This window comes from Vitis riparia, chromosome 12 (assembly GCF_004353265.1).
Source record: "Vitis riparia cultivar Riparia Gloire de Montpellier isolate 1030 chromosome 12, EGFV_Vit.rip_1.0, whole genome shotgun sequence".
Lineage (NCBI taxonomy): Eukaryota > Viridiplantae > Streptophyta > Magnoliopsida > Vitales > Vitaceae > Vitis > Vitis riparia.
The window spans coordinates 386867-399785 of NC_048442.1; the positions used below are offsets into that span (position 1 = coordinate 386867).

Below are 12919 nucleotides of genomic sequence, written 5' to 3' on the forward strand. Positions count from 1 at the left end.
GCCTTCTTGCCACCCAAAAACCAAAATATTTATAGAATCCCCAACATATATGTAGGGGTACTAGCTGGGTAGAAATTTCAGTTTATTGTTTTATTGTTATATATGCTTAATTTGTTGCAATACCCTTTATTTGTATTCCGATCATCCTTCAATTGGATGCATGGTATATATATGTGTATATATAACATCCTAATTCCATAGGCTTAATTAGCAGGGCAATTCGCCCACTGGGCTGCCATAGACATTGTAGATATTATCGGAGGCGTCAACTAGCTAGGGTTATGGGAATTTTGAGGGGTTAGGCATGAGGAGTCATTGGAACCCTAATTGCTAGGGAGAGCACATTTGTCTCCTCTCCCTAGTGGCTGGTGGACACAACTGGACTGCGTGCCCATCTCTATCCTCACAAATTGCCATCCCACATCTTTCTTTGGAGTACTCAATCCCAAACTCCCTAGCTTTCCCCACCATATAGCCTCCTCTCTTTGGAACTTTATTGAAGAATTTTCATGATTCGTGTGACTTTAACATTCATCAATAGTTTTTGTCCATAAAATATTTCACAAGATCATGCATGCATGATGCATGGAACTTTACAAAGTAAAACTTCTCATAGACAATTTCATACAACAATTATATATATATATATATATATATATATATATATATAGAGAGAGAGAGAGAGAGAGAGAGAGAGAGAGAGAGATAGCGGTGTGTATTAATTGAATGAAATTCTCCATTATTTGTATTCATGAGATCAAACTCCATAATTCTTCTGCATGCACAACCTGTAGTGCATAGTTCATGCCTTCCTCTCTCTGTGTGTGTATATATATATATATTTCATAACCCATATACTACAATCCTCTTGTAACTTAGTTGATTCAACACACATAGCATACATATTATTCTACATTTTGATAGTCTATATGACACTTTCCAGATTTTCTTGCAGCCTTTTGTATACTCCGGTGCACCCTAAATCTGCAGAATACTTTTTGGCACTTAAAATATATGACTATAGTTTTCGATACAACAAAGAAGAAAAAGGATCAGAAAGGTTTCATGGTCTTGATTTGAAGATAAAGAAAGAATAAAGACTGATACTGATTCTAACCTTGACATCATCCTTTTCCAAGGAGTTCAATTTTGTCATGCACAAAACTGTCCATTGATCTAGCTAGTAATGATAGCTGGTGACCTACTGTTAGCTTCTCCTAGGCTTAGAACCAGCTTTAATTTAGGGGGTGTTAGCTGATTTGTATGGTTTATACTACTTCATTTGGTGCATAGGAGGAAACTTTAATGTCATTAAATTTGTTCACGAGAAGTCTGGGAGTGGCCATTTCACCAAGATCCTGAGTGCTATGACAAATATCTTTTTTATTCCAAACTGCTTTCTTAATTATTCGACGCTTCTCTTAACTGGGAAGCTGAAATCTACTCCATATAATCTTCCAGAAAGTGTTGTCCTGGAATTTGGAGACTCAGTTCACATCTAAGGAGTGGGAAGTTCTTTTTCATATATGTTGCTTTAGATTTGATATCATTAAACCTGGAGCTACGTAGTTTCGGTTTAAAAATACGTGGCTTAATCACCATTTTCTAAGATTATTTTTCTGTGTTGGTGGAATAGGAAAAACCTATAATTCTGTTAGATAACACAGGTTAGTGCTCAGAGATCTTAAGCCAACTAGAGATAATTAAGCTTTTGGTTATGGATTTCTCATGCATGGCAGTCTGATCATATTTTGAAAGTTCTTATTTCAGAAGTAATAGAATTCAGCAGTTTAAGGAGACCATTTACGAGGTAGAGAAAAAGGATTTGGAGTGGTATGGATCTACTATCAACTAATGAAGTTCTGAGCTAGAATGAGGACTATGCCTAGACAAAAGTTTCCAAGCGTTAATCTTTTCATGGTATTCTAGCTTAAACACAAATTGAATTTGTGAAAGCTTTTTTAAAATTTTGGTGGACATTCTACTTGCAGGATCACTAATAAATGGTACCAATACGTTCCAAATTAATGTACAAGGATTTCACTCTTAATGACTAGTTTGAATGAGCTCTAAGATCATATCATCTGATCAAGTGGCATAGGGTACAATTTCCTTACACTGAAGAAGCTTTTGCTTAGGCCAAATAATATCGTGGATGCTTTCTCGTGGATCATCTGCTTAATTCATATATTAATTATTCATCAGACAGGTGTTTAGACAGAAGATTGATCGATGTTTGCCATCCCTATTTGATCATATGATCTTTCAGTAATTATTTATGAAGGCGTTATGAGAAACCAAACTTTTCAAATGGGTAAAACTAATCTTTTATCTATATCATGTTATTATATTTTGTTCCTTAACGATACAAGAATCGTAAATTTTTTATATGCTAGAACATTCTTAGAGGGACTAGGCCATTAAATCAACAAGTTTAATTAGTTCAATCCACTGCAAAAATTGCAATAGCGAATATTAATTTGTTCAAACCGCCTTGATGATGACCATTTGTTTGGGTTTAGACCCTCAATTAAACTTAAAAGTATCTTATTCTCCCTGATCTTTTGTGAATCCTATTCTTCCATTGAGAAGTAATGCGTTGTTAAGCCTCAATATGATTAATTCAGGCCACGGTTATATTATCATGACTACTGCATCTTTTGAACTACCCTTAAGTGTTGTGGTAATTGAAATAAATTTAAGAAATATTAATGAGCTTTTTTCATTAGAATGGGGAGAGTAGCACGAGAAAGATCATCGGGTAAAGTACCAGCTCAACACACGATAATGTGAAGTGGTTTACCCTGATCAACATTTCTCAATTCAGTGATCACCATCAATATATAGGGTTTTAAATATAAGGGGTTGCATGTCAAGGATAAAAACAAAGAGATTAATGGCAGGCCTAAAGCTTCACAAGGCATATTATTGCTTTCATCCCCTACCATATTGGGATTTATTTGTTGCCAATGAGTCCAAATTAGAAAAGCTAGCAAGATTCTGATGAGAAAGTCTTTGGGCAGACCAACTATATTTGTCTTGATGGATATCATCACGTATGGTTGACCTTGTCACGTGGTCATTGGAACTTCAATTTCCAGCCTAATTATAATTAACTAATGACCCAATGATCAATTGTTCATTTTTGTCAAGGGATATTTATCTTTACTTGATCTGATATGGTTTTTATGTTGGTCCCTTGAAGTGAAAGGAATCCTAAGTGGTCTTTCTTATATTTTCTGAGTCCCTTTCCATGAGTTCCAACCAGCCTACTAAGTTGGTATGTTCCTCACAAGCATCACTGAAGTTTCAAGTTCATATGAATTGTATCTCATTCACCTCCTATATCAAGAAAGAAGGAAAGAAAGAAAGAAAGAAAGAACTTAAAGAAAAGAAGAATAACTTTATGCCCTCAGATATGTGCATACATATGGGAGGGAGAGCAGTGAATTAATTGAACTAATGATGTTTAATACACTGCCCCATACCGATAATGTAATTAATGTACCATTTCTATGCGAAGACTATCCAGTGCTCGGGTAGCTTTTTCACATATCTCCATCCTCTTTATCAAAAAGATAATAGTTCCATGCTTGGCTAGAAAGAAAGGGAAGATAATCAGCAATTTTGTTGGATATGCATGACATCTCTATTCAAGTATTATCGGACAACCGGGGTTTATTTAGGATAAGGATCATATGCATAGCGAGACACAATGGTCCAAGAGCTCAACCCATAGAAGCATGTATACTCGTGTGTTCATATAATTTCTGGGGCATCAGTTAGGGTTACGTATTAAAACTTGGGCCAGAAGTTCAAGACATGAAACTAACCCTAATTTTATGGTTACGTATTAAAACTTGGGCCATAAGTCCAAGACATGAAACTAACCCTAATTTTATGGTTAGTAGTGCTCCTTGTTTCCATCTTTCGATTCACGAATTAATCCTGTGTAAAGAAATGGGAAGCAATAAATACAAGGTGTAGAAGTTTCACAACAAGATCTAGAATATCTTTAGCCTTTGGCATAAGAGGATGAGGATTGTAGAATTATCCTCAAAAGATGGATGGTGATAGATAAGACTACATAAGAAAATCACCAGGACTCGAATCTCCCAGACGACACGACAAGATCTACAATAGGTTGATGGCAGATTAAGACGGAGAAATATTCAAAGCCCTGAAGCATCAAAGCATCTTTAATGGAATTATTGCTTTTGGCCAGTTCCCATGAGGAAAAGAATAGTTCACTTCTTCAAGCTTCATAAATACCCCATCCTACATATTAGGGAAACTCATAGATCATTGCAGGTCTTCAAGCCAACAAAGGAGTCAAAAAAAAGCGGTGATATAAGCATTCATTACAACTCATCAGCCACATACTGAAAGAAGTCAAACCAGGGAATGAGGGATGGATGGAGGGGATTGTTGATGTTGTTGCTTGTACTTTTGTTTTTTCCTCATCCAGTCAACAATACCATTGAAGAATATGGTATCACATGTCACAGAAACAGAATTTTTTAGGAGAACTTGGAAGAAAATAAAGGAAAACGATGAAGCGTTAAGTTGACCCGGCATCATCAATGGAGGCAAAAATCCTAGCTGATCATGGCAGCTAGAGACCTCACAGATTTTGTATTTTGGTTGTCCAAACCATTTGTGCCTGAATAAGCCAGAATACCTTTGATACTTGAGCAGATATGGGATTGTTCTAACAAGTAATAATGTTGCATGCAAGGCTAGCTGCCTACTAGAATTGGTCCCAAACCCTAGTAAGAAACCTGCACTTTACATATATGTATATTCTCTGTTGTAATATTTTTCCTGTAGAATGGGAGATGCTTTGATGAGTTTAATTTATAAACCAGAAATGACACCCAATTTTTGTGGGTTCATGGTGAAGGTGAGCTGATGAAACTTGACAAAAGAAAAAAGGAAGGCAAAGGATATAAAGTCATGGAAGGTACATTTCAATGAGTATTGTTGGTATGGATGGTAGTGGGAGGTCAAAGTTTAGACAACTCATTCCAGTAAGGCTGGTTGGATTGTGTCTATATGATCCGATGTAGTGTAGGGTCCACTCTATTTTCTTTTAAATGAAGAGACTCGGTATATTTTTGTAGATTTCATTCGTAACTGCTACATAGGAGATTTTGAAAGTGTTGGAAGAAGTTTTGCTATTCAATTAGCTACACATGCAGTAATCACTTGGATTAATCCTAGTAATATATTGGATATAATAATGAATGGCGGTCATCCTTTTTAGATAAAATGCTCATGTATCTCTTCTCACGGTATTATTAGGATGGGTATGATGTCAAATCTCATAAAATGTTTGACTTCCCTTTCCTTGATTTTCAAATGAGATAGATAAAGTTAAATTAAATAGGTGATATCAGGATGAAAAGTCATAATTAGTTTGAATTATTGGAGGATGGATTATTACTAACACCTCTAGAAACTAAGAGATGGTACCAACTTTGATTGTTACGGGTTTAAGGTGAGAGGATAAAGAGACTGGCAATAAATCTTCGAAGGATGGAATTGGGTTGAAACTTCGAACCACAAGGGTGTCCTTGTCCTTTGTTCACATAGTAACCTTTCTGCTTCTAGCCGTTCATAAATTTGAGTATGCTTAATGTGGGCGGTGGCTATGGCTGTGGGGGTGGGTGTGGGTGTACTGTAAAGAGGACATTGACGAGAGATGGCCATCCCCATCACCTCCAACTCCACCTCTATGAGTAACTGCAACCCACCTGAACAAAAAACCATGCATATTGCCTGTTGGGCCACCCTGTCAAGAACCAACCATATCCTCTTGGCTTCTTGTATGCCCTTACAGACCATCTCCTGACAGTCAAAATCACCCTATATAAGGCCATCCAAATTACAATGACCTGCAGCTTTCATATGCCCACTTGCATACGTCTCTATTTCATCTCTCCACAAATTTGCTCTCTCACCCACCAAAAAAAAAAACAAAAGAGCAGATAATCCTTCTTGGAACATAAAATCCTAGTCCAGAAGGTTTCAGCAGCATGGCCAGTTCTCCTAGCATCATTTACTGCCCTTCAGACCTGTCCATAACAATTATGTAAAATGCTGATCACCAAGTCCTAGTGAAGGACCAGTCTGACAGGTCCAACCAGTAGAGTGGGCCCATGTATCAAAACATTACTGGTTTTCATGTATAAACATTTTCCTCCATGAAGCATCCAATGAAGATGGCATATATAAATAATAGGGCATGGGTATCATTACATTCATTCCCATGGTTCTTACATAGGACAATGGTATTGGACAGTACAAAGACCTTAAGAACAGTTCAAACTCAGCATCTTATTAAGCTTTATGGACTGGCCCAAAACATATTCGCAAAAATGCCTTCTATGTAATTACATTGGCGTTTTCAGAAGTGAAGACACTTCTCTTGTCAGAGGAGATCCTTTCAGCGGTTCTTCCAGCAGATGAAGTGCTTTTGGCATTGCCAATACCCCCTACTTTCTTTGGAATGGACCGCTGCATGATTCTGATGAGAATACCCCCAAATCAAAGTCTTCCTTCAAAGACTTTGTCAAGAACCTGAGGTCTGTATTTGAGAGCTGTGCCTTCCCACCCATAAAGGCAACAAAAGTTGGGGGCCGAGCCTTCACCTGGGTGAAGCACTTGATCTTGGGTTGTGCAGCCTGATCTTTCCAAGAATGCCTGCTCATAACCTAGAGAGAAGCAGAGTGAAAGACAGATTAAAACCCAACTTACATATTTGAAGGATGGGCAGGACTAAAGAGATTATTGTCATACTTACCTTGCGCAACCAACGGTTAAGACGAGCCGTTGACAGTCTTAAACACCATTTTTCATATGTATCAACTGTCACACCCCAAAACACACTCCAAGGGTATGATGGTCATTTCACACCTCAAGCTCAAATGCACAAAATAGAAACAACACAAATATTCGTATTGTAACTAAAACTTTACCATTTACTAATTACCAATTTCCTATTTAAAGTCGTAGAACAAAAATTCTAAAATCTCCAAATAACAATTTTTGAAACTTATCAACTCTATTACATAAGTTGATTCCCTATTTCAAGGCCACATATCTTTCCGACTAAGGAATGGGAAACTAAGTGGAGGTCTGAACCGATTAATGTTGAAGAATCAACGGATGAGTTGTGGTTAAGGGTGAAATGTCACTCGAACCCAGAGCTAGCTGGTTTTCCCAGAAATGCGTTGAGGCGCAGCGGTTGACTGGACATCTAGGGATAAAGCACTGTTTTAGTGCGGGCCGCAAGAGCGGTACCAAATCGAGGCAAACTCTGAACATCTCCTGGATAAGCTTCGTGACCAGGTGGTCTTAACACATCAAATCAAGTGTTATTGTCCAAATAACTCCAAACTCAAATAATACTAATGGAAAACAAATTTTAACATCTAAACAATGCTAAAAAATAAAGAAAGTTTTGACACATGTCCTAACAAGCCAATTTCCCCTCCTAATCTTCACTCCTCGCCTGAACTGAGGGTACCTAAAAAGTTATCAACAAAGGGGGATGAGCTCAAAGCCCAATAAGACATATTAACATAGTTTCATTGATCAAATGTCTTCAATTATACTTACAAATAGGAAATATATCATCTACTCTATTTAAAAAACTTTTGAATTAAACATACTAATGTTTTTAAACAATTCAACAAACATTTTCATATATATAAAAATCATTTCATATCCATTTTAAATCAAATACATTTCAATTGTTTTTACTCTAGTTATCAAATAACAAATAGTGTTCATTTAAGTGGGACTTTACAAATAGGTGGTTAGCCTCAAATGTTCCTTTTAAGGTGGACGGAACCAAACACTACTAGTACTAGTAACCTCTAACCGAACCCCTAGAGGTTGGGGTCCAAATTAATTACATTTCCAACCACGAAAATGTAAAGGTCAACTATTATATCCCGTTGACAATAGCCGAAAAATCAACTATTATATCCCGTTGACAATGGTCGATCAAACCAGAGTCAAATTTTTTGTTTTATTCATTCAACTTACAAATACAGAATATCATATCTCCACAATTTTCATTTTTCATAAATAAAGAAAATGTTCAAATATATTTTTCATACAAAACATATATTTGATTCATGCATAAGAATAAAAATAACATCTTTGCACATTTCAAAATATAATATAAAAGAAAATTATTTCCTTTTACAAAATCTGCATTAATTTTTCTTACCTCAAAATAAGTCCTCATAAACTTTGGAGAAAAATAATTCTGAAAAATCTATACTTTACCTAACAAAGTATAAGAGAAATAATCATTACTATTTATCTAAAATTATAAGTTTGACAATCCTAAAATTTTAGGTATTCAAATTAATGTTTTTAATTATGAAAGATAATTTAATCTATTTTTATTTTATAAAAACTAATAAATTTTTAATTCATATAAAACTTAAATTTTATTTTCAATTTATTTCTTGGGATACAACATAATTTAATTAAACTACAATTTATTTCACTAATTAAATTTTATGCTACTTATTAACTTAATATTTATCATTAATCTAATTATAATACTATAAATTTAACTAATTTGTACTTCACCTCGTTTATTTATACATAGTTTATTCTACCACTTTCATATTTTTCAACTACCATAACACTCACACAACTACCAATGTAATATATATATATATATATACACTCACTCACACACTCCATGTACAGTACATGTCTCATTATTATTATTATTACTTTCATCATTCTTCTATTTTTCCACACGCATGCATTTTTTTTTTTTTTACCACTATGCACGGTTTCAAAACCTATTTATTATTATTATACACTTTTAGAAATAACCCAATACATTGAAATCTTATAATTTTTTTTCTTCCTAATATTTTCCAATCTCTTAAGCCACATATAATAATATATTTATTTACTTATTTAATTTTTGAAATTCCATTGCTTAGATCTATTCATCTAAGAAAATTTTAAATCTCCCTATTTTCATTAATGGGAGAACTTATATTCATAATTTTAATATTTTGACCTAAAAGTTTTAAATAGATTAACCCTAGTCTAAATCAAAATCTTCCAAAGAATCCCTTTTTTTTCATCTAAAAACTTAAGATTTCTCAATTTCCAACAATAAATCAACTCATAATCTTAAATTTCCAATATTTTGATATTAAAAAGAATTAAATAAACTAACCCTAATCTAGATTGAATTTTTTTTTTTCAAAGAATATCTAGCGTGTTCAGAATTAATTAACGAATATAATATATTGATTTAGGGTTAGAATCTTACCTAGAGGAATCTGAACTTCAAACTTTGAACCTCTAAACCTTCAGCCCTACGATCTTCAATTCTCTAATTTTGGTTAATAGAGTTTTCTAAATAAAAAAGGCAAGAAGAAAAAAAAATCTAATTTATAACTAGAATTATTAATTGTAAAATGATTCTTTCACCCTTAATGAGTTTAATTAATTAATTAATTACTTTATAATTTACTATTTTGCCCCTAAAGTAAATTTTGGGGTGTTACATCATCCCTTCCTTAAAAAAATTTAGTCCTCTAAACTTGACATACTTGGGTCTTGAAAAAGATATGGTCCCAACATGTGGGTCTTGAAGTACTTCCCTGACAATATAACACCCCAAAACTCAGGTATATCAAGTTTAGTGGACTAAACATTTTTAAGGAGAGGAGGATGTAACAAGCCAAAATTTACTTTATGGGCAAAATAGTAAATTATAAAGTAATTAATTAATTAATTAAACTCATTAAGGGTACGTAAAAGAGTCCTTTTACAATATATAATCTTAGGTATAAATTAGATTTTTTTTTTTTCCTTTTGTTTTCTTTATTCAGAAAACCCTATCAATCAAAATTAGAAAATTGAAGATTATAGGGCTGAAGGTTTAGAGATTCAGAGTCTTCCAGGTAAAATTCTAACCCTAAATCAATATATTATATTCATTAGTTAGTTCTGAACACTCTAGATATTCTTTGAAAAAAAAAATCAATCTAGATTACAATTAGTTTATTTAATTCTTTTTAATATCAAAATATTATAAATTTAAGATTATGAGTTGATTTATTATTGGAAATTGGAAAATCTTAAGTTTTTAGATGAATATATATATATATATATATCTTTGGAAGATTTCAATTTAGGTTAGGGTTAATCTATTTAAAATTTTTAGATCAAAATATTAAAATTATGAATATAGGTTGTCTCAGTGATGAAAATAAGGAAATTCAAAATTTTATTAGATGAATAGATCTAAGCAATGAAATTTCAAAAATTAAATGAGTAAATAAATATATTATTATATGTGGCTTAAGGGATTAGAAAATATTAGGAAAAAAAATTATAAGATTTCAAGATGATTTCTAGAAGTGTATAATAATAATAAATATGTTTTGAAACCATGTGCACAATGGCCAAAAAAAAAATGCATGCATGTGGGAAGATAGAAGAATGATGAAAGTAATAATAATAATAATAATGAGGCATGTGGGAAGATAGAAGAATGATGAAAGTAATAATAATAATAATAATGAGGCATGCACTATTACATGGAGTATGTGACTGGGTGAATGGTATATACATATTTATATATATTACATTAATAGTTGTGTGAGTGTTATGGTAGTTGTGTTTGAAAAATATGAAAGTGGTAGAATAAACTATGTATAAATAAACGAGGTGAAGTACAAATTAGTTAAATTTATAGAATTATAATGAGATTAATGATAACTATTAAGTTAATAAGAAGCATAAAATTTAATTAGTAAACTAAATTATAGTTTAATTAAATTATGTTGTATCCCAATAAATAAATTAAAAATAAAATTTAAGTTTTATATGAATTAAAAAATTTTTAATTTTTATAAAATATGAATAGATTAAATTATCTTTTATAATTAAAAACATTAATTTGAATACCTAAAATTTTAGGATTATCAAACCTATAATTTTAGATAAATAGTAATGGTTATTTCTCTTATGTTTTGATAGGTAAAGAGTATATTTTCCAAAATTATTTTTTTTCAAAGTTTTCAAAATTATTTTTTTTCAAAGTTTTTGAGAACTTCTTTTGAGATAAGGAAAATTAATGAACACTTTGTAAAAGGAAATAATTTTCTTTTATATTATATTTTGAAATGTAAAAGAAAAATATTTTTAAAATAAATGAATTGGTTATAAAACCACTTTTAGAACTGTTGAATTATTAATTTTCCTAAAAGCTTAAACTTATAGGATTTGGACCCACAATGAACACCATGCTCTCTAACATCCTCCCTCACATACAAACCCATACCCATGCATGGAGAGATACAAACCCATGCATGAAGAGATGCATAAGCCCACATAGGTGATAGACCCATAAACAAACAGCCTCCTTTGGGATTACACTCAATAAATTGGAAATCTAAACATTAGATGAAGTTTGAAAACATGACCCACCAAATGCATACCATTTTGAAGTACCGATTTTCTTAAAAGCTTAAGCTCGAAGGGTTTAAGCCGCAATGAAAATCATGCTCGCTAGCAACCAGCTTCACTCTCATTTCTTATATCCCAAATGTAAATCATGCAAGCAACACCGCTACCAGTTTGATTCAGAAGTAGGATACACAATCCCATTGCCTTCCAAAATCCACACTCTGTCTCTCTAGGAAATCAAGATTTTCCTTATACATATAAAAGGATATCAAAAGATACAAACCACAGACCTAACTGCACCCCAAAGCATTACAATATCCTGTGGCAGAGCCACCTTATGCCCAGGAGGGGGAAGTGCCCCACCTGAAACTGTAAAAAAATTTATACATGAAATAAGGATTTGTACCCTTTCAATAGGTTTTGAAGGATTTCACGGCTACCATTAGGCTCCATGAAGAAGTTTCGGCATCAAATAGACAGTATATGCAACCTTTTTAAAACCACAATGCTCTTTGAGAATTTCCCAATTATGTCAAACAAAAGCCATAGAAGTGACTTGTACAAGAAAGTGATGAAAGCAGGTTTTATTTTCTTTTTTTCCCCATACTAAAGCCTCGGAAGAAGGTGGATGTTCCCAAAAATAAATAAATAAATAATTATCAAAAAACTTAAGCAACAGTTGGAAGAATTTATCATGAAAGCACGAGAAAGCAAATTTCAACTTGTAGAATCAAATCCTTAAGGAATGAGGCTTACCATCTAAGACCTGGAGCATATGTTCCTCAAGCAAAGGCCTAAGAGCTTCATAAAGTTCTGCCATACCAAGGCCAGTCTCTGCAGATATAGCAATAGGATCCCCAAACCCCAATTCATAAGCTTCACCAGCAGCTGCAGCAAGCAAGCCGGCACACCATCATCAAGTGATTCAGATTTATTCATCACTAAGATAGTACAGATTCCAGGTGCATAGTGACAAGTTACCTATGAAGAGAATCTTGACAAGTTACCTGGACTCGAAGGAGCCTCAGAGGATTATTGGCATGCCCTCAAAACCTAGTTCAGCTTGAAAGAGCTAGAAAGAAATTATCAGAAACAACTGGGAAGAGGAAACCAAGCCCAGAAGGCAAAAATTCAATCAAAATTTGAAAGAGACAAAACTCGAAAACCCACCTCCAGAGAACTAATTTACAGTGAGGGTAAGGTACCTCAATGGATGAAATGAGAATGAGAAACCATTCGACAATGAATTTGGTTGAGAGGGTTTACAATGGATTTGTTCTCCGATTGCGGCCGTCGATGGGTGTTGAGACGAGGAACGGGCATTTGAGCCTGGGGTTTTGAGGAGGTTTTACTGGTTTTAATCGACTTATTCCATTTGAAAACAATTTAAAAAAAAAAAAAGGTTAATTAGGGCTTTTCCACTCCAATTTTGATATACCAAGAAATAAATTTT

General features: G+C 33.4%; 1 long non-coding RNA gene across 3 annotated transcripts; it reads right to left on the reverse strand.

Annotated features, from left to right (window-relative positions):
• Positions 1-6232: 6232 nt before the first annotated feature.
• LOC117926455 lies at positions 6233-12809 on the reverse strand. Of its 3 annotated transcripts, none has more exons than XR_004653130.1 (4): positions 12637-12809; positions 12474-12538; positions 12223-12354; positions 6233-6716 (listed from the first exon to the last, which is right to left on the reverse strand). It is a non-coding gene; the product is annotated as an uncharacterized LOC117926455 (long non-coding RNA). The 3 variants fall into 3 exon arrangements; XR_004653131.1 differs by having other exon boundaries at positions 12448-12538; XR_004653132.1 differs by lacking the exon at positions 6233-6716 and adding an exon at positions 11324-11835.
• Between the last annotated feature and the right edge of the window lie 110 nt (positions 12810-12919).